Below are 21087 nucleotides of genomic sequence, written 5' to 3' on the forward strand. Positions count from 1 at the left end.
GCCGGGCGCGGAGTTTGGGGGCAGCCGCGGGGGACGCGGGCTTGCGGTCCTGCCCCCCGGGCGCCTTCTGCTGGGCATCTCCCCCGCGGTCTTCAACTTCGTCTTTCAGCAACTTCCAGCTGCAAGCCAGCAGCGCACTCGCGCCGGCTCCCTGGGGGCCGCTTTCCCTTCCCTGCCTTGTACCTGCGCTGCGTCCTCCCGGAGTGAGCCTCGCCAGGGTACTGGCTTCGGAAGGAAACGCTGCCGGCCAGAGCAGGGGCTGTGCACAGCAACAACAATAGCTCATAAACTTCTCTCCAGCCTTTATACTAAAGCTTTGCAATCCAGGTACGGCATGACTTTGAGATGGATGCACACAATGCTGTGCTCTCAAGCTAGACTCCCCCCCCCCCCTTAGCAGGAGGATGCATTCATGAGAAGCAAGCATAAACCAAGATTTCAGATGCATGTTTCTAGCAAGAATACTGTCTTTTTTTGGAGAATCTTTAAAGTTTCCTAAGCCCTCCTGTGCCTAGACAGAGCCAAATGCCACAGAGCATTGCATCAATTGATCAGTGGTCCTGGCGGACATGAAATGGTTAAGTATAACAATGCGTTATGGCAACTTGACTGTTAAGAGAATCTCACTATGACTGATAATGCTGAGGCTTTTTGTTTAATTAGACGCAGACAAACAAACCTTACACCAATGTCAAGTAAATGGGGTGGGGAGAGGGAGGGAGGGAGCAAGCAGGAGAGGGAGAAAATGTACTGGTAAATGGTCTACTGATGAGGCTGTTTATATGAAGGTAATTTTGTATTGACTTTAAATTATTGATTCATTATATGAAATGGAACAGGGGCATTAGCTGTCATGGCTCTATCCTACTCTGTTTTAAAAACTGTATTAATATGTACAACACAAGCATACCACATGGCTTAGGGTTTTCTGTAAGTAATTTCAACAAGCTAGTCAGTGGCATATTTTTCCAACTGCTGATTGAAGATCATTTTCTTTTTTTTTTAAGAAGCTTCTTTGGAAGGTTGAACCACAGAGTTCCCTGAATTGATTCAACTCTTTCACTGTACATAATATTTCTGAACTTCATCTAAATACTGTGAAGCTTATACAAGGCTAAATAAAACTGCACTGTTAGGTCCTGAAGAATACACAGTCTCTTAGCCAACATATTAATATGTAAAAAAGTTGAAAGAGCAACTGTTTTTCCTCTTCTGGTCAAAGAGGACAGTATCCTTGTGCTGGGAGTTAAGCTTAGCTTTCCTTAGTATTCAGTGCTGTTCACAGATTTCTCTTGTTTTGCTTAGTGATGCTTGAATTAAAATATGTTTAAAAGTATGATATTGGTCCTGCTCGTACTTCTTTGCCCAAGAACGTTAGCACATTGAATTGACTTAGAAATGCATCTGTAGATCAAGAATTATTAAGTAAAACCCATTAGGTCAGATTGCTTTCTAGCTCTCTGTAAACTGTGCAGCTAAAGAAATTGTACTGCATTGAATATGGTCATATCCAATTTGCTAGGAATTAACTAGATTTCATTATAAATGTAACTGTTTAATGCATTTAATTTTTATTATGAAATGGTGTGGTGTTCTGCATCGTATACTCTGTCTACTGAATTGTTTATTCACTGTTTTTAACTCATTTGAACAAGTACAAATGGCTATAGATAATTTGTTCTGGATGCTAGAAATGAAGTACCAAACCTGTTAGGTCCATTTCCCAATGGGCTATCAAGTTAAATATGTGATTCATATTATAAGCAAAAGGAGCCACCCTTGATGACTTGCCATCAAAGAGGAAAGTATCGCTGAAGCATCACAAACTTATATATTAAAACACTGCATCATTAGCTGCAAGGATATTGCTCAAAGGAACAGGTTAATATTCAACATGCTACCTGAACAACCTAGGAGAAGCTACAAGGCTTATGCATGGTATATGTGTGGCTTTTATTTTATTTTTTAATGTACAATATTGAACATAAAGGTTATCAGGCACACGGGTACATGTTCGATGGAAAATCTCTTCAAGATCTTTCCAGTTAGCACAGAATTGACAGATCACATTTCAAGAGCTATACTCCAAACTCATCAGTAAATAAAACCTTAAGTTTGAGCCATTTTCTAAAACTCTACTGGAAACTAATTGTACACCCTGTCCATACTGTTGGAGATTAGCAGATGCCACTTTATTTGTGACTGCAGGAGTCTGGTGTTTATTCGTTTTTCTTTTCTTTTGTTTTCATAGTTACCTTACACTCATTAACTGTTACACAACAAAAGTACTGTGTCAGCTTAAGTTAGAATCAACTGAGTCTTAAAAAAGGCAACATCCTTGAAAATCATACCAGCCCGAAAATCAGTCAGGTAAATCAGATTCACATAGACTCGGCTAACTCGCATCATCGTGTCATACCTCTATAGAAGAACAATGGTGTGCAAATTAAGATTTAAAAAGAATTGTCTGAAAAATGTCAAATGGTCTTGGCAGAAAAAGGAGTTGTGATAAGATACCCAGAATTGGAATACAAGGTTCTTTGGGTAAATCTGATTATCTTTTATTAAACCAACTAAAATAGTTGGAAAAATTCTTGACCTTTTCATGCCAGGTAAGGTTTTTTGGACATACTTACAAAAAAAACTAGACTACACAAGGTTGGTTTTGTTATGAAATGAAATGCAAGTTCACTCGAGCATATTGGGTTGTTATATGTCCAAAGTAAGTGGAATGAGAACAGGCACACCATTGACTATAAATATTATAAATACTTTGCAGTAGTTTATAGTGCATTTATTGCCTGTTCTATGGTAGAGAAGGAGAGAACCATGTCAGAAAAAGTAATGGCTTCCACAGCTATACTGGAGAATTCTCACTGGGCACTGCAGTTTCTGAAGCCCATATTTTTTTTTAATTTGATGAGGTAACTAAAGAGTGCAGATGAAGATGTCTTCTCATCACAGTTTTCCTCATCCTAATGCCTCCTGAACCTGACTCTAGGACTCGCATCGCTCCTTTGTATCCAACATTTTTTTTTTAAAGGTAGTTATACTGGTGTGGAATAATGCTACATGAATGGGTTTTACTATTGGGCATAAATAGCTGTGGGCTGTCCAAAATTTTTAGATGTCACGGATGACAGGAGTCGAGTTAGCATAATTTCTGCGACATGACAGTTTTAAGGAAAGTGTGTATCTGCTAGTATCATGGAACCCATTCTACTGTGAAATTACTCCTTTTTTTGTTTAACTTCTGTAATAGCTAGATATATGGACATATTTATTTTTTTTCTCAAGACTTTCAAGTCTGAATTTAATGTTTTATATCTATTCTTAATATACATTATCACGTTAAAACAGTATTTAGTAAATGCTGTACCAATTCTTCTATAGCATGATGGTCAGATAAAAATAAGCTTAAACTGAAACAAACAAAAGCTCTAGTAGAAAGGTGTCATCTTAAAACCCGTGAACCCAAGTTAAAACTTCATAACTGAACCCATATTTCATGTTCATTTTCCCTGACTGCCTTCTGAAGGGAGAAAATACGAAAAGGATAGATAGGTTATCTTGGAAACTGCTACTTTCTATATTCTTACAGTCCACCATCATTTCCATCTTTAGTCCATGTACAAGGGAATTTACTGTTTTTCTAAGTGCCCTTTATTATTTAGTTAGTTATTTATTTTAGTAAAGGATAGAAATAACTTAAAATCACTTTAAAATTGAATTATTAGGTTTACGATTCAGTTTATGCTAACTTGATCCAATTATACTGCCACTAAGTTCAGACACAAAAAAGCAAGATAAAATTGGTGGCCTCAGTGTGTTTTTTAAACCTTGTTTGTGGTTTTCTTTTCCTGTGAAACTCTACTAGCAAATGGTTGTATTGAATGCATTTTTAGGCTTGACTCCAATCTCATTATTAATACTTAGGTGTTTTAAGAAGAACATGCTAAAAACAGCTGTACTTTGCTTTATCAAACTGAGCCCCAACGAGTTAGTTCAGTGGAAAGTATTCTCAACAGTCCTAAGTCAGACAAATTCAAATAAAGCTGTTTCAGTTTTTTAATATAGCGGTGTCTGTACTCATACTTAAATCTCTATGCTTCTCTAACTAATATAGCTAGCAAGACGGTAGCATTATACTGGCAAAGCAAATGCTTATAAGGTCATGGTGACACTTCCCAGTTGTTTAACATAAAGGACAATATTACATGAAGCTTATTATTCTCTTATGAACTTTATTTATCTTTGGAGAGACAGTTACACGGAAGGATAAAGATCTAAGGATGTTTTGGACAGCAGTTTAAAAGGGAATGCCATAAGACGCATTAGTACAGTGGGGGCCAACCTGTTTTTGGTGGTATGCTGCAAGGTAAGTCCTCCCTGTGTGAGTGCCACTCTGATCCTCTTTCCCTGCCCCCTCTGCTTTCTGCTCCCTACCCTTGGCTCCTTGTTCAATCTGTTGTTCTGCTTTCTGCGTCCTACCCTATCTGTTGTTATGTTCCCTGCTCCCTTCTCAGCCTGCTGCGTGCTCCACAGCAGCTGTCTATGCCCATTTTGGCATGTGTGCTGTGGGTTGGCCGCCCCTGTATTACTAGATATGAATAAGTGAATGATTTCCATAAAAATGGAATAGGCAATGCAAACATCAAATGTGTATACACTGTTCAAAACTATCGGGAAATGTGTAAGTTTGTCTGTAAGGTAGTTGACGTTCACATTTCATCTTGTCCATGTCCTCGTTTGAGCCAATGTATAGGTTTCCACAGGTATATATTTTTTTTTCCCTCCTCACTTCATTACACTATATTAAAAAGAAATAAAGTGTATTTTACTAATGCAAAGCCAGAAAGCTTAATATCAAAATGCAGAATGGAAATTTGCTTTTCTCTAAAACGTTTCCTTATTTCTCGCGCATTTCAAACCTGATCCTGATGCAGGTTGAAAGCACCTCTTCTCCTCCAGAATTATGGGAAAGTTTAACTTGACTAGCCTGAGTAAAACTATTGAAGTTACATGGCTAGGTGCTCATAAGTTTAGCATGTCTACGCATCTTTAGAGAACTAGAGAACTGGTACCTAACTAAATGACAGCACTGCCTGTGACTTCAGTGGGGGCAGGATCCAGCTTAGAAAAATTGTTTTGTTCATGTAGGTCTCTATTTCACCCCCCACCCCCAACAACAGCAGCAAAATAAAGACCTGATTCCAATTTCCTTTTTCTTAAGTAATTTCAGTTTGTAAATGTTGAAGAATAAAGTATCTGAACCTAATAATTATAAAGAAATCATAGCTAGTGGTACATATCACTGCACTAATGCAGAGCCCTTTAAAATCCTCAGTGATGTAGGAACTGCAGAATTGGGCCCCAAGCTACAGATTTCAATTAGGGACCTAATTATGTTGAAAAATCCAATTATATGACTAAATGATGGCCGTACACCTTCTGGCCTGGCCTACCCAGTAGTCTGTGCTTTCATGTAGTTTAACTATGCAGTAATTTCTTTGCTCTCAAGCACCATCTGTTGAAAACAAAGTGTATGCATTCCAGTCAGGCTTTCAGTTGGTGAAAAAAATGTATGGAGTATCCTAATACTGAAATGCAAAATTTTGATTTTCAGATGTAGCAAACTAGCAAAGTAAGATAAGCAAGGGTTTGGTTCTTATTACACCCATTTCAAAATGGGCCAAAATCCATCGACTTCACTGAACTTAGGTTTTCCACCAGTGAAACAGCCTAACAATTCGTTAGGACTTCCTAACAAGGGCAGCTCAGCCTAGATGTTGAGATATGTGGTAGCAGGGTTTGATGCAGGGTTGGTAATGGAATTCCAATAAAAGTCAAAGGAAGTCTTGTAGTTGGATTTAATAGGAATTGAACAGGGTCCTTAGTGACACAAATGACCAAATAAAAACAGATATAAGCCATAAAATCCCAAACAGTGAAATCATTTACTGTAGTTTTTGTTTTATTTAGGTTACATACGTATTATTCATAGTAAATATACAATAGGTATGACTGCATCTGTTCTATGTATGCACAGAAACTAATCAGTTTTATTTTGCCAACACTTCTGAGCCAAAATAATTTTGTCAACTGGTCATCTGATTGCGTAGGGAGAAAACTATTTTTTTCTTCAGCAAAGTTTGCTGCTTTTTTTTCTTCAGTCATTAGACCAAAGCAATTAATAGTAATAGCTCCTTTATTTGAAATAAGATATGATGCCAATTGTTCAGTAAAAGGTGCATTCTAAGACTTTATTTTTTTTGAAGTTAAAACTACAAACTCCTGAAGATGATGAGAACAGATCTCAGTATAACAAAAGTTCCAGGTACTGCATATATATTATATAATGCATTCTTGCTATCACTTGGACAGCCCTAACTTATCACACAGTTTCATCTTGAATGACTTGGCCTTCCAACAGAATTACATACTGTTGAAATATAGCTTCACTTTAGAAACCAGAATATACATATTTCTCTTTATTCCAGTGAAATCAAGGTACCATGGAATATGTCTTGTCTTATTATCAGCACGACACCCCTTCCTACCTTTGTACACAGCACCGTCTTGAAGATTTATCCTTCATGTATAGCAGGACAGGTACTATTCAAATAAGGTTTGGCTTTAGAAATAAATATATATAAAATTCCTCAAGGATTTCACCACTACTGAGTTTTTATTCAGTGATGATTCATAACATTAACTCTCTCTCTTCTTGAAATGAATAAAGAAAACTTGGAGAATAAGATGTTATAGCTTTTGTTCCTTTGAATTAACTTGGGATATATTTGGAGGAGGGATGGCGTGTGTGATGGAGAAATGGGAATGCAGTCCTTTTCATAGGAGAACTTTCAAAGGGAGAACATACTGTTTGACAGGAAAAAGATTGTCAGCTGAAGAAAGGTGTGTGTGTATTATTTTTAAATCCACTTCAGACATAATACATGTGATGGTGATGTCAATTTACCTCTCCCTCAGACTAGAGCATTCAAGATACCTCTTACAGTATTTCACTGATTTATTATTGCAGGGTTTATACCATGCTTAGAGAATTAACATAGAACAATATACATGCGAGTGGTGACTGTATTCATACCTTTACTTGTCCATAATGTGAATCTAGACGTTTTAGTATTATATTAGGACACAGCTCTTAGAAACATTTTAAATCACTGGAGGTACCTGGATGCTGACATTAGTGATGCATCCTGGGGTGAATGTAGTTTTTTTGAGGAACGTCACCATATTGAAGTAGTTGTACAAAGATTTCCTGAAATCATAAAACATTGTATGTTTTATCTTGAAAGATATTGATACAGAACATTAATGAATTCTCAAAGAATAACTGCTTTGTGCATACAAATAATGTGATTGCATGGGATAAGTTCTTAGAGCACGTAGCTGCACAGCTGAAGATACCCGAGGTAAAGAATATTGATGTATGTATAAAAAGGCATGCCCATATTTTAAATATTTGAGCAGCAATGAATCATTTAATCTGTCACTGAAATTTGGCCTCCTCTGTAATACAGCCTCTGTTTGTTAATATTGTTGTGCACTGTTCAAAAGATTATAAACCCGATTCCTCACTTTGCAAGTCAGAAATAATTTGGCTTTGACTCCAGTGAGCATTGGTTTGGACTACAGATTAAGATTAGTAATTGATTTATGGACTATATAATGCAAATATTTACAAGAGATCTTCGGTGGCTACAAGATGATTAAAGTTTGCTCAGAAGGTTTTGTACTTCCTCCAAAGCATAGCAACTAAAGTAGACACATTACCCTCGTGTTTAGGCTTTTTTGGTACTAACTTAGATAAAGGACAGTTTCTCTTTTTCTTTTTTCTTTTCTTTTCCATATTGAGGGTAACATGATTTTGCCATCATTTTTCAGGAATCAGAAGAAACCCACTACCTCTTTTTTTCACAATTGTTCATAGTATTGTTGCTGTTTTTGTTTTTATCAAGCTCATTGTTGTTCATTTACTTCCTGAAAAATAATATTTTTTGGCAATTTTTTAAAATTTAATTTCATTTATTTATTTTACAAAACTGTGACAGAACTTTGATAAAAATACAATTTGATTGTATCAGTTCAGCCAGGGATGGCAGCCTATGGCCCCCTTGATGCAGCCCGTAGATACGGGGCTTCAGTGGCATGGAGCATATGCTGCAGGTATCTCCATGCACCATAGAGGTGGAACACTGTCTGTGGGTGCTCCCTGTGCTGCTGGGGAGATGAACAGACCTACTCCTGAGTTACCATGTCAGTAGGATTGACAAACTTTTATAAAATATAAATTCTGACTGTCCTTGAAGAAGGGTAAGAATTCCACCCACCTCCACTTGAGAAGAAAAATGCCATGTTCTGACTTGCCAGCATTTCTCCATGCTTTTTCTTTTGAGATCTACCATTCCTGTACTCATATTCATGGCACAGTTTAAGGTGTTGAGGCACCACTTTAAAGTATGCATTTGTTTTTTCTTCATTGTAAAACATGGGGATACCATCATTGGAAGGGGTTTTTTTCTACATCGCCCTCCTTAAAATGGTCAAAAGAGGTCTATTAAAGGACACAGAGAATAGAGAATCCATTAATGTACTGTAACACTATGAGCTGTAATGGCAGGAAGGTTTTACATTAATAATCATTAAACACCTGATTCATGTCATTTTGCACTTTTTGTGGATTAACTCAAAATAATGGGAAAGGAAGTTAGAAGATAGGGGATGGATGCTCACATCTTGAAATACACAAATATTTCTGTACCCAGCGGTCTTACGGACTGATCCAAAACCTATGGAAGACAGTGGAATGACTCGCTTTAAATTCAGTGGATTTTGGATTGGTCCCAAAATTCGGTCCCAGTCTGGAAGTTGACTTTCTAAATATGACGCATCTTCACTCAATAAATCATTTTTAAGATTTAAATGGGAAAAGTAAGACTTGACTATTGATAGAACTGCCAAAGGAACACAGCTATTAGACTGCAGAGTTCATTGTTTTCTTGTGCATATAATGAAGTTTTACTTTCAAGTTGTTTAAACTGTTGTTATTAAATCTAGTCCTCTCCACATGGTATGCAGAGGTGGGAATAATAAAGAGACTGGAGTTGCATAGATGTAATTGGGGTCAGTATAGGGCATGTAGGCTCACTAGTTCAGGTGATGTACAACACAGAGAGAATCTAGCTTGACTTCCAGATTCCAGGTTGAGTATGCAGAGCTGGCAGAAAAAAATTATACTTGAAAACTCAGCAGAGATGATCCAGAAGGCACTGCAGTTTAGTAAAATAGAATCCTGTAGTGCCATATGAAATATCAATTTGCAGAAATAAAGATGTCTTGGGATTGTGAATGCTTCTAGGTCTTACCAAAATAGGTAGAAACAATGGGTGCAGGTACACATTGCCCTACATAGCCATAGCGATGTGCTGTGTTGCCATACGGTGCGCTATGGTGATGTAGCGATCACTTGATTATTTAGATCACAGCCAGACTAATAAACAATAAATGTCAGGTTTACTGTGTTTTCTTTTTTTGCCACTGTAGCTGCCTTAGAAGAAACATTTAAAACCATGAAATTTAAAGACCTACAAGAGATGTAGAACAAGTGAAAAACATAAGACACTGACATGCATGGAACTGTTCAGATAAAATTGTCCTCATGCTTCATTAAAACAATGAAAGGCAAAATCTGAGACAGGCATTTTGTAGACACAAGGTTTTAGAGGCCACATTTTAAACTACAGCATTTGAATAACACAGTGTTGCTATGTACCATTTTGTCAGAATGTATGAAATGGGAGAGGGTGTGAATGTATAATTTAAATATAAAAAGAAGCATAAAACTACTTTAATAGAACAAAGCCATCAGAGCTGAGTTTTTAAATAGACATAATCTTTATCCCTGATCCAACCATCCCATTATGACATTTCTTCAAACATGGAGCAAGCTATTGAAATTGGGGTGCATGTGTAGGCTTATCTGAATGAACTCCTCCTTTTACACATGCTCAGATGTACTGGATTTATGTCTAAGTTGCATTTTATTTTCTGGTTTTGGAAGGTAGTGACCTGAGCAGATCTGACAATGTACAATATCACGCATTTACTAGGCAGATCATGCTGCTCTTGAGAGCCAACTGATCTGCACTTCTGCATTTAAACCTAGTACTTTTTACCTGCATATCCAGTAATAAAACAGAAGAGTTTAAGATTAGATATGTATAATTTCTTAATTTCCATATATTCAGTGGTAGGTGTGTTCAGGAGCCCCAGTCTTTAAAATTTGCTTTGCTGTAGAAATGTGTTCTCTGTAGAAATTCTGCTTGTCACTTATTTTCACTTTGACTGCACTTGGGGCAGTAAGAAGTGAGCTCAAAGCAGATGGCTGTCATCAAACTGATGAACGAAATTAAGAATTACCGTGGAAATGCAGAATGTTGAGATTAGTAATTCAAGTGTATTCTCTGCAAAGCGAATTCAAGCTGGAAAACACCTCAGAAAAGGATTTTTAAATGTTATGCTACTCTGATGGTGGCTGGCTATTCCAGATGCAAATTACATGTTGCTCATTCAGTGTAATAACTGGTATGCGCTTCCTTTTCTGTTTTGTGTGTTTACTTTTATTTTTATTTGGGAGGGAGGGGTTGTATGTCCTTAAAATCCACTGATTTTATGGTTATCTTAAAGCATATTTTTAGGTGACAGATAGAAAATTTAAAGCAACAGGTCCCCACACAGACTGCTACTGGTTGTGAAAAACCATGAGTATTGTTTATTTCATAGTCTCACATGAAAACATGGACTGTATTATCAGTTGTTGCAAATGTGGTATAATTCAATTATCTTTATGCTGATTTTACGCTAGCTGAAAACGTAGCCCATTATCTCATGATGATATCATTGTAATGTTTTCAACTGTTTTTCTAGAATATTTCAAACTAGTGACAACCCATAGAAATGTAGCATATTTATCTGCTACCTTAGAAACCTACTAGCAATATTAAATGTAGGCCCAACAATTTTCAGAGCATTGAAAAAATCTTTAAATAATGCAGGTAACATCAACAGTCAATAGCTAATTAATTAACTGCATTATTTTGCTTGCATTCTCTTGACTTGTGTAAATTACTTTGAATCCTTGTTTTTAGCTATTTTAAAGAAGAATGAGTCATACCCAATTTAAAAAACCTGTACATGCAAACCCTACAATAGGTATTTTTACAACTTCATACATATTTTTAATGGGACTTGTCAGACCATAACAGAGCAATGGTTTATCTAGCACCCACAATACAATAGACAATCTTTGGGAGGACAGTTGCCTATTTTCATGGTGTAGTAGAACATTGCACTATGAAGTACAATACAAAAATTGTTTGATCTTAACTAGATGTTGTTTCTCTAAAGCACGAATATTAGCATCTCCTTGCCATTTCGGTGTGCTTGTCCTATTGACGCAAGCATCATTGGCTAATTATACACTATGTAAATATGATTTTGCCTTATTAGTTTTAAATATTGCCTTTAAAGTTCATTGAGAGCAGTTCTGTCTCTTGTTTCATGTAGAATTTAAAATGGTCATAACCAAGTGGAAGCCATTTAATATTTATAGACCATACAAGCCCTTTAAAAGCAGACATTTTCCATAGGCTCCTTACTCTAAATGCTAGTACAGTAACATGCTATTTGTAATTTCTCAGCACACCTCATTGTTTGGCCTATTGAGCAGAATATATGATCTTAGACCCTGATTATCTATGCAGTCCTGTTCCTGAGAAAAGCGTTTTTGACTTGAGTTGTTTATACCTGCAGCCACGCGGTGTATCTGTTCCTGCAGAACTCTTTGCAGGGACAGAGCCTTTGCTGGTAAAGTTCAGTCTGAGTACTGTAATCATGTGTGACCCCAGCACTGCAGGAACAGCAATGGTGTTGTAAGGGATAATGGAAGCAGAGAGATAAGGGGGTACATGAAGAAAGTAGCAGCACAGGAGAAGGTGGGAAAGGTGTTCTCCAAGAGGAAAATGGCAGCTTTTACTAACATTTATCACAAGTGCATGCATCGAACCAAATATGTTTTTCCTCACTTCCCTGCTTAGGCTAGGAGAGATGTGGTAATACTTGACAAATATCAACACTGGGTTTTTTGGCGGGGGGGGGTTGTATTTTTGTTTTTCTTTATTTTTTATATTGATTGGTGAAATAAGGAATCTGTCTGGAGTTACATTATGGCTGTGTGTAGATGAAATGAGAGGCATGTTTGCACGACAATTTAAGCGGGCTAAATGCTTTTTCACCGCTTTAACGGTGTTGGTGTTTGCACGTCTTAGCAGCATATTGCGCTTTAATTCCAGCCGCTGTAGGAAATTCGGCGATGTAATGTGCCTTAAATGACTTGCTCCTCTTCCGAGGAGTTTTAGTTTGCTTCCCCTACAGCCATGGGGTGAAGCACCGGGCTCCATGCAGCTCCATGGCTCTGCAGGAAGCCCTGCAGGCAGCCTGACAGCAGCCCAGGAAAGCAGCTCTGCCCAAGAATAGTGGTGAGCTTGATTTTATTTATTTATTTATTTTTATTTTATATTATTTCCCCCCCACCTTACCCTAGAGCCTGCCTGCATGAGCTGCACAGGGGCCTGGTGCTTCCCTCCCCAGCTGTAGTGCCCCCCGGGACTGCTCAAGCCAGGTGCTTACAGGCGGGTACTGCCAGCAGGGGCGGGGTGGGGGGAGGCCGGTGCTGCTGCCGCAGAGAGAAGCATCAGCCGCCCCCCACAGCCCAGGGACCCCCTGCACCCACTGGCAGCTTGCCCTTCCCTCCCCACCAGAAAGGCAGGAAAGTCAGTGGGGTGTGTGCACGACACAGGGGTTTAATCAGCCCTAAATTGAAGCACTGCTTTTTTAAAACCCACCACTTTAATTTAGGGCCTCTGTTTTATCTACGTATAACTGTATGTTGTCCTTGGGGGGGGGGAGGAACTGCTGCTGGAAATGAATAGGTTAATAAATGAATTCATAGGTCGTCTAGAACTAAGTTTTATAGAGCTTAACTATGCTGTCTTGACAGTTGAACTCCATGGGTATAAATCAAGTCCTTAGAATAAATCAGGTGCATATAAAGAAAAAATCCACTGACTTGTAGTTAGTTCAAAATGTATTTTAGGTGACAAATGGAAAATCTAAAGCAACTGACTTCCCCCCCGCCCCACACTGACCCATCCACCCAGACTGCTACTTTTTGTGGAAAAATGTTTAGTGGATCAAAGGCCTCTAACAGGCGTTCATTTCTAGCGATGGAAATTTCTACCTCTGGAAATCTTTCTCAGGGAGAGAGCAGTACAGACATTCATCTTCAGTTGCCCCCTTTCCCCTGTTTTCTGCATCTTCCCCAGATTGGTGTGACTATGGTCTAGGAAGGTGTGGGTTGCACCAGACCTCTCCCAGTCTGGTCTGGTTTGGTCCAGGAAGGCACTGGAGCAGGAATGGAAAACACTTGCCCTGCTGCCCGAACAAGTTAACTCCATTTTAGAGAGTGGGCTGGTGGGGAGGGGGCACTAAAGACCAGCTGTTCCTTCATTTTACTCCTGATGGCAGGAGCAAAGTGAGGAAAGAGCAGGGAGGGAGCAAGAAGCAGCTGTTTCACTCCCCTCTCCAGCCAGTCCTGGAGGTGACTGGGGCAGCCACTGAAACTCCCTACCCACTCCCCATACAGGGGCTCCCTGGCTTTGGTCCATTGCTCCACTCCCCACCTGGACTAGACTGGGAGGAGCCTTTATTCTTGTGAGAAGATTTTTTTTCTTGCAAGGGAGATCTTCCGGGTTGATACCTGGAAGATTTTGTTGCCTGGAGAGGACACGTTTTCTTTGGGAAAAATTGAATGAACTTTTGTATGCTTGTAGTTACTACTGGAAGAGCGATATTACTCTCAGTAGAAACACATTGTCTGCATGTGGCCAAAGTTAGTGAAGTGGTATTGTAGTATGTAGGGGACACTTTGCTTGTTTATCAACATAGTTTTACTAAAATCTCTGTCAGAAAAGTGAAGAGAAGGAGAAAATCAAAGACTTTGCTTTCTTATTTCTTAAAATACCTACTTTATTCCCACACAGTTTATTTTTTTTTCTTTTTCATGTGGAATATAAATTTTGCAGGTGCCATTTACATTTGGCAGAGGGATAATTTATGTGCATTTCTTGCTGTGGAAATGTTTTCCCATTAAAGAAAATAACTACACTTAAAATAGGTGCATATATGTTTAATAAAATGTTCATCCACTTTGTCCACAACAAAGGTTTTATTGTACTCTAATCTTCGTACTTTGATTTTTCTGAAGCTGGAGGGATGTAATTTATTAGAGTAAGCTGAGCTTTCATGATTCTTGAGATCAAATAAATTGATGGGTTGCCTTAAAATTGTCCCAAGGAATCTGTAAATGCAGAAGAGAAGGGAGAGAGGGACTAGCATACCATGGCCTCTTAAATGAATGCTTCTGGCAGTGACAGCTCAGAACCAGAACAACAAATGTAAAGGCTCATTAATAATGCTGATCTGTTAAATTTTCCTGATTGCTAATTTTAACATTGGTCCTACTTACCAGAAATGTACATGAACAAAACTGATATGTTTTTAAGCTGTCAAATTGACATAATGCATACTTTCACAAAGCCAACTGATGAGAAGAATCATTCAAAGGGGTATACTTCAAAATCAGTGAATAGGATGTATACTCATGAATCTCTTTAGCTGGTAAAAATGTGCTTGCACACTTTTTTTTAAAGTACCACTTCAAAAAATTAACCCTTTGTTAGACCAGCAGGGCTCATATGATTAATAAGGTCAAGACTTCTTCCTCATCTTAATGAAATCATGCTTTATTTATTAATATAGTCTATATATGTGTATGTACTCTCTCTCTCTCTCTCTCTCTCTCTCTCTCTCTCTCCCTCCATACATAGACTATATATACACATATAAATTGACCTGAATATAAAAAAAATGTTTTCATAGCATCCATTACAAGGATTTGGACACATGGGTTCTGATCTGCATGGACTCTGCAGAAAGAAGGTTTGTGACCCGCAGGCCAGCAAAACCCAAATTGTCTGATTACCTTCAGTGTGATTACTCAATTAATTCAAATTAAGTGCATACTTAAATTCTTTACTTATCAGAGAGGAGACAGGGCTTGGGGATTGTGTGTTGGCAGTGTACTAATGAGACCACTGATGGAGATGTTATTCAACAGGAAACAATATGGTCTACTAAAGAAAGGGTAAACAGTCTCCGTGTATTTCTTCACCTTTCCTTCTCTGTCTCTACCATCAAAAATATGTCTGTTTTCACAAGAGAGGAAATAAAAGGGGTTGGGGTAGATTTGGGGGCCCAGGGAAAATGTCTTGTATAGAAATCTACAACTTTTGTTACAAATGATAGTGTATGGGCTATATACAGGCATTCAGCGTCTTCTAGGAGAACAATTCTCTCAGTAGAAAACAAAACTGTCCCGACACCCCTGCTTTTTCTCTTGGACCAAAAAAAAATGGCTGTTCATAGAAAAATAACCTTGGGACAACCAGGATTAAATCTCCCAGATGAGATTCTCCCAAAAGGCTGAACATGAGTGTGCTTTCCTCCAGCTTAACTCCTTGTGTGTAACCAGGAGTGGAGCTAGGGGAAAGGGACTTGTGCCTTCCAAAGACTGGGGCAACTGAGTCTGGAAGAGGGGTGGTGGGCAGGTGTTTCTAACTGTGCTGTAGACTAGGAGGGCTGTGGAGGGGAGGAGCAGCCGTGAGTTGCTCCTCGCCTGATCACAAGTTCCTGATGTAAAAACCAGGCAGGAGCTTTGCCACACAGCTGCTGGCTACCAAAAGCAGAGTGCAGGGTATGCTGCCCTCTGCCTGCTCCTCCTGCCTCCCTCCCTTGTGGCTCAGCTGAGCTGAAAGTATAGCAGTTGAAAAGCTGGTATAGTTGGCAGCCAGGCTTGCAAGCCCAGCTCTCAGCCCTGCTGGCTTTCCTTTGTTGCAGGGGCCAGGAGTCTGGCTTGTGGAAAGCCTCTGCACCTCCAGCTCCCAGCCATGCCAGCTTTTCATTTCAGTTTTCCCAGCTGACCCAGAGCAGAACGGGGTGAGGTAGGCTGCTGTGCTCCCGTCACAAGATTTCTGGAGACTTGCCCCAGTGGCTCAATACTTCTCCCTGCTCCCTGCTCTCCTCTGCAGTCTTCCAGGCTGACCCAGGGTGGGGTTCTTCATCTGCAGGAGAGAACCAAAAGGGTCCCCCCATGGGAAAATGCTCCTCCCCTGGCAGTCAGTTGATTGGTGGGTTAAGAGGGAGACATCCTTCTGGGGTGTGAAGTACCCCCAGATTACTAGGCTTCTCTTTTGCAGCTGCCAAGTGCCACTTGACAGTCTGTCCCCTTCCCAGGCAGGGGAGAGGTCAGGCTGTAAATGAATAGCCCAGGAAGGAGCCCTGTAGGGTTCCCAGGATCTGGAGCTTGCCTGTGAAGGTGTCCAGCCATGTATGCTATGAATCGTCGTTCCAGAAACAGTTTCTGTCTTCCATAGAAGATATTCCATAGAAGATATATTTCTCTCTCTCCAATATGTAAACCAGTTTTGAACTTCAGTGTTTTCAGCATGTTCTTAACCAGGAGAGCTGTTGTCAATATGAATAGTTTCTGCAATACATTTAGGGATGAGATGTTATCTAGACACAAATCCTTAGTTTACTTCTAGGTATTATATTGAGCTCCTCCAAATTGTGCTACTGAGTGTAACTTCCTCCTAATGCCTTTGAAGTGTTTAGATATAGATAGAGGAGATGCAGAGTTTGGAACTGTTTTCCCATTGAAGTAAATGAAGTAGCCATAGCAGCCAGTCTCCAGTAAAGGTCCAGTACTGGGTGCACAAGAAGGTGAGAAAGTATAACTTTCTTAGAACAAGTACCATTACAATAACAACAAGTTTTGCAAAGGGATTTAAAATTGCAGGGAAAGTTTTAGAAAAGGAGAAATGGGAAGAAGCACATGGTTAGTAAGGTGAAGTTGTAAGAGAGAGCACTGTACTTAAACACAGAAAATGCCCAGGTAACGGTTCTTTCAACTGGACAGATAACTGATTAGCTCCCTGCCAGGTGATTTATAAAAGCCAGCTTGTGAGTCAGGTAAGGACAAGCACCTGTAGGGAGATACAGGGCATAGGGGAAAAGCTGTTGGGGCTTTTGCAGTCTGCTTTGATCAGGGAACTAGCTTTGTCTCTGCATTTCTTTGGGAGTATTGTGTTTGAACAATAAAACTGCTCTGAAAGAAGGGTCTGAACAGACGATGTCATGGTATTGGTCCTTTTTGTGCTGGGAGAAACAGGTCCGCAGTCCAGAGCTTCATGTTGCCCTTCTCCGTCTTGTTAGGTGGTGCTAATTCTCAAACTGCTGTTAAACTTCCATCGACAGAGATAATAGATTCTGACAGAGGTCCTCGACATTCATTAGTCAGAGGGCAGTGACTAAGATAAGGAGATCTACAGTAAGGAGGATAAAGAGGAAGAAAGCTTCTCAGATGTCACACGGCTTAGATTGGGCTGGGTGGGAAACTGCAGGGAATGAGGGATGCAGCTGTGGTAGCCCAAGATGCTGGCTGGGCTACCAGGCAAGAAAAAAGGTTTCAAAGCATAAATAAGAGTGAATTACTACCCTGGGAGAAGGAGAAGACAACGGGAGTTCTTTTCCTGCCCCATATAGAGGAATGAAAATAAAGTCAATCTAATCCTTATTAAATTGGCCTGCCTGATGCATCCCGCTAAAATGTGTTCATAGTGCTGTTTAAAACAACCAGGTTAGAAATCTACTGACAATAAATGCAGATTTATTGTTTAAGTGTCATTGGGACACCTAATAAAGTATCAGAATGGGAACTGTAACTTGTGAAAAGGAAAAAAAAATGTCCTTGTGCCATTTAATTAACTGTCTGGCCAATGCTTCTCTCTCTTTATTGCAAAATCTGTAAGTTGCAACTGGTTCCAAGTACACTACTCCACAGCTGTGCCAACAACCAGCAAATAAACACATTAAAATCCAGAAAGCTTTCTACCAGGTCCAGTGATAAACTCTGAAACTGCGAAGTTTGTTTGGTTTAGTTATTTCTCCCTTTACCAATAAAGAACAAAGCATAAGAGCTATCACTAATTACATATTCAATAAACAAACATGGGAGTGTTTGATAGAAAAATAATACCTTTCATTAAAAATTACAATCAGTCGCTTTAATCTTTTTGGGGACAATACTAATTTGTGTAGATCTCTGTGTAGACTTGTCTTTTTCAGTTACTAGGTCAATCAGGTAGCCAAAGTTGTCTAGCATTATCATTCAGATCACTTTGTATTAAGCCCTAAAGTTTATTCATGATCATTATTATTATGACATCTCCCACCCTTCCTCCCCCAGCATTTTTCAGTAATGCAGGGACTTAACGTTACCTTTTTTATATATATTCATTGGGATTAGGGAAAAATCTGTACTTCCGGGCTCTGTTAGAGCAGATAATATGGCAGAGAAAGATCTTTGGCATGACATTTGAATCACTAAATATCTATATTTCTATTCTGTTGTTCTCACACAACCCGTTTTAACTTCCCCCTGAGGAGTAATATAACAAGTAAAATCTGTCTTTGAATATACTGTATGATAGACATATAAATAACCTCCTTTATGCAGGTGGCACTGCTTAGATTTTTCTGTTTCATCCCAGATTATATACCTATTTTAAATGACATGGCAAACTTTGAAGAATAATGCAGTTATTGCCAATTAATTTTATTTTCTGAAAGAGTTTACATTTTAATGAGTTCATGAAGCATAACTATTTTTATGTGTTTGAGATTTTAAGGAAAAATTCTGACTATATAATATACTTTCAGATATTATTTTAAACACACATTAATAAAGATGAATTTGGGTTTGGTTCTTTCAGCCATTATCCAAGCCTGATTGAATAAAAAGTAGAATTAGGAACTGTGAGGATGAGAGCCATGAGTTACTCTGTAACATGCCTTTAAATATAATTTGAAAGCAGTATTAAGGGAAGATTAATTTTTAAGTACACATGAATAAAAAATCATTTCTACTATTTTTATTTTAAAATATAGTTTGGAGTTGGTCATTTGGAAAATGGATATGTAAACCTTTTTTCTTCTGAGCTCAGGGAAGACCATTTGAGGTGACGATTGTAGTCTTCAAGGGGAAAAATGATTAAATCTTTTGATGATGCATTAGTGACAAGTGAGTTGATAGTCAGTTGGTTATGTCCTTGTAAGATGGAGGCCAAGTTTGAGAAGGTTTAAAAGGGAACTAAAATCAATCTAAACCTATCAAATTAATTTTATTACAGTCGTTAACAACCATTAGAGCTGTTTCAGTCACTCTGGTCAGAATTCCATCTGTAGTTCTAGAGGTGAAAGGTTAATGACTCATTTACTGAGCTGTGCAGTTTTCTTTCATTTTTCATTTACAATTATATCTACTTGTTATAAAACTGGAAACCACTTCCAAAATATACTGTACTAATGCATTATTGCTGTCAATTTAAGTTATTAAATCACAAATTCTAAAAGGTGATATCCAAATATGCATTAATATATTTGCGTCACCAAATATCCATTTCTTCCTATTATGAATGGCTGCTGGGACCTTCTGCTAATATCGTGACTTAGCAAATGTTTACTCCTAAAGACCCAAGTATTAATGCTGGTTTACAATCTTATGGCATTTCCTGGTGCATGTTGGAAATATGCAGACAAAACTCTTGGGGTAGAGGCAATATCTTTTATTAGACCAACTAGATAGTTGCAAAAAAAATGTTTTTTATTTGCAAGCTTTCAGGCCCAAATGCTCTTTGCCAGGCAAAGGAGAATTCAAAGACTGTAAAATTTCTCCCATGTAGAAACTAAATTTTATATTGCAGAGGAGAACTAAAAGATGTTACAGTTCTTCTGGGTGGTAAAGTGTTTTTTGTTTTTTATAAACAAAAAGCTGCTCTGTGGGCATGTCTACACATAAGCATTTACTGCACAGTAACTGTAACACAGTACAGGTACATGTCTACACATGCACACCAGTAATATGCAGTAAATATGGCAACTTATGTCAACTTGAACACTAATTTGATACCTGCATCATGGGTGCAAGGGATGGGGGGATAGCTTCTGCCACTGTGTGCTCCCCCAGGGTATGTGCCCCCAGATCTGTGTGCTGGGCAAGGGTGGGCTGCTCGGGGCTGCACTGGCCTCTTCTTGGTGGCAGGGGGTAGGCCAGGGCAGGAAGGCTAAAGGTTGTTGTTGTTGGTGGTGCTGGTAGAGAGGTGGGGCTACAGGGAATTTTTTAGGGGGGCTGTTGCCTACTCCATAGCCCACCCCATAGCACCCTCTCCCAGCACTGCAGCCACCTGCCCCACCCCTGCCTTCTCACACCAAGCGCAGCCCTGGCCCAGCCCCCACACCGGGAAGAGGCCAGTGCAGCCCCCTGCCCTGAGCAGCCTGCCCTTGCCCTATGCACAGATGTGGGGGGGGGGCACATGCCTCCCTTTGTGTGCATAGCAGTGAGCTTCCTTGCTGCCCCACCCTGCCATGGCTGGGCAGCCCCTGTTTTTGGCTTCCTCCCTCACCATAGGGGGGCCTTGATCTGCACTCTTCCCCTCCCCGCCCCCCGCCAGCCCTTTCCCCACACAGAATGGATCCTAATCTCCAAGCTGCCAGGCTATATTCCTGGTTATATGTATGCTGCAGCTGCATGCATGCATGCAACATTTCATAGTTTCATAGATTTAGGGTCGGAAGAGACCTAGTAGATCTTCTAGCCTGACCCCCCCGCCAGGGCAGGAGAACAACAAAACCCCAAAACAAAAACGGGACTCAAATGAGTCCAGCCAGGTAGGCATCCAGCCTCTTCTTAAAGACCCCCAGGGTAGGGGCCAGCACCACTTCCCTTGGAAGTTGGTTCCAGCTCCTAGCCGCCCTAACTGTGAAGTAGTTTTTGCGGATGTCCAATCTATACCTCCTCTCCATCAACTTGTGCCCATTACTCCTTGT

At 39.5% G+C, this 21087-nt stretch overlaps 1 protein-coding gene across 1 annotated transcript in view; it reads left to right on the forward strand.

The window, feature by feature from the left end:
• Positions 1-21087, forward strand: part of LRP1B (LDL receptor related protein 1B) — a 2002088-nt gene that overhangs the window by 496 nt on the left and 1980505 nt on the right. The window lies entirely within an intron of this gene.

Source organism: Gavialis gangeticus, unplaced genomic scaffold (assembly GCF_001723915.1).
Source record: "Gavialis gangeticus isolate Ggan-Ray unplaced genomic scaffold, GavGan_comp1, whole genome shotgun sequence".
Lineage (NCBI taxonomy): Eukaryota > Metazoa > Chordata > Crocodylia > Gavialidae > Gavialis > Gavialis gangeticus.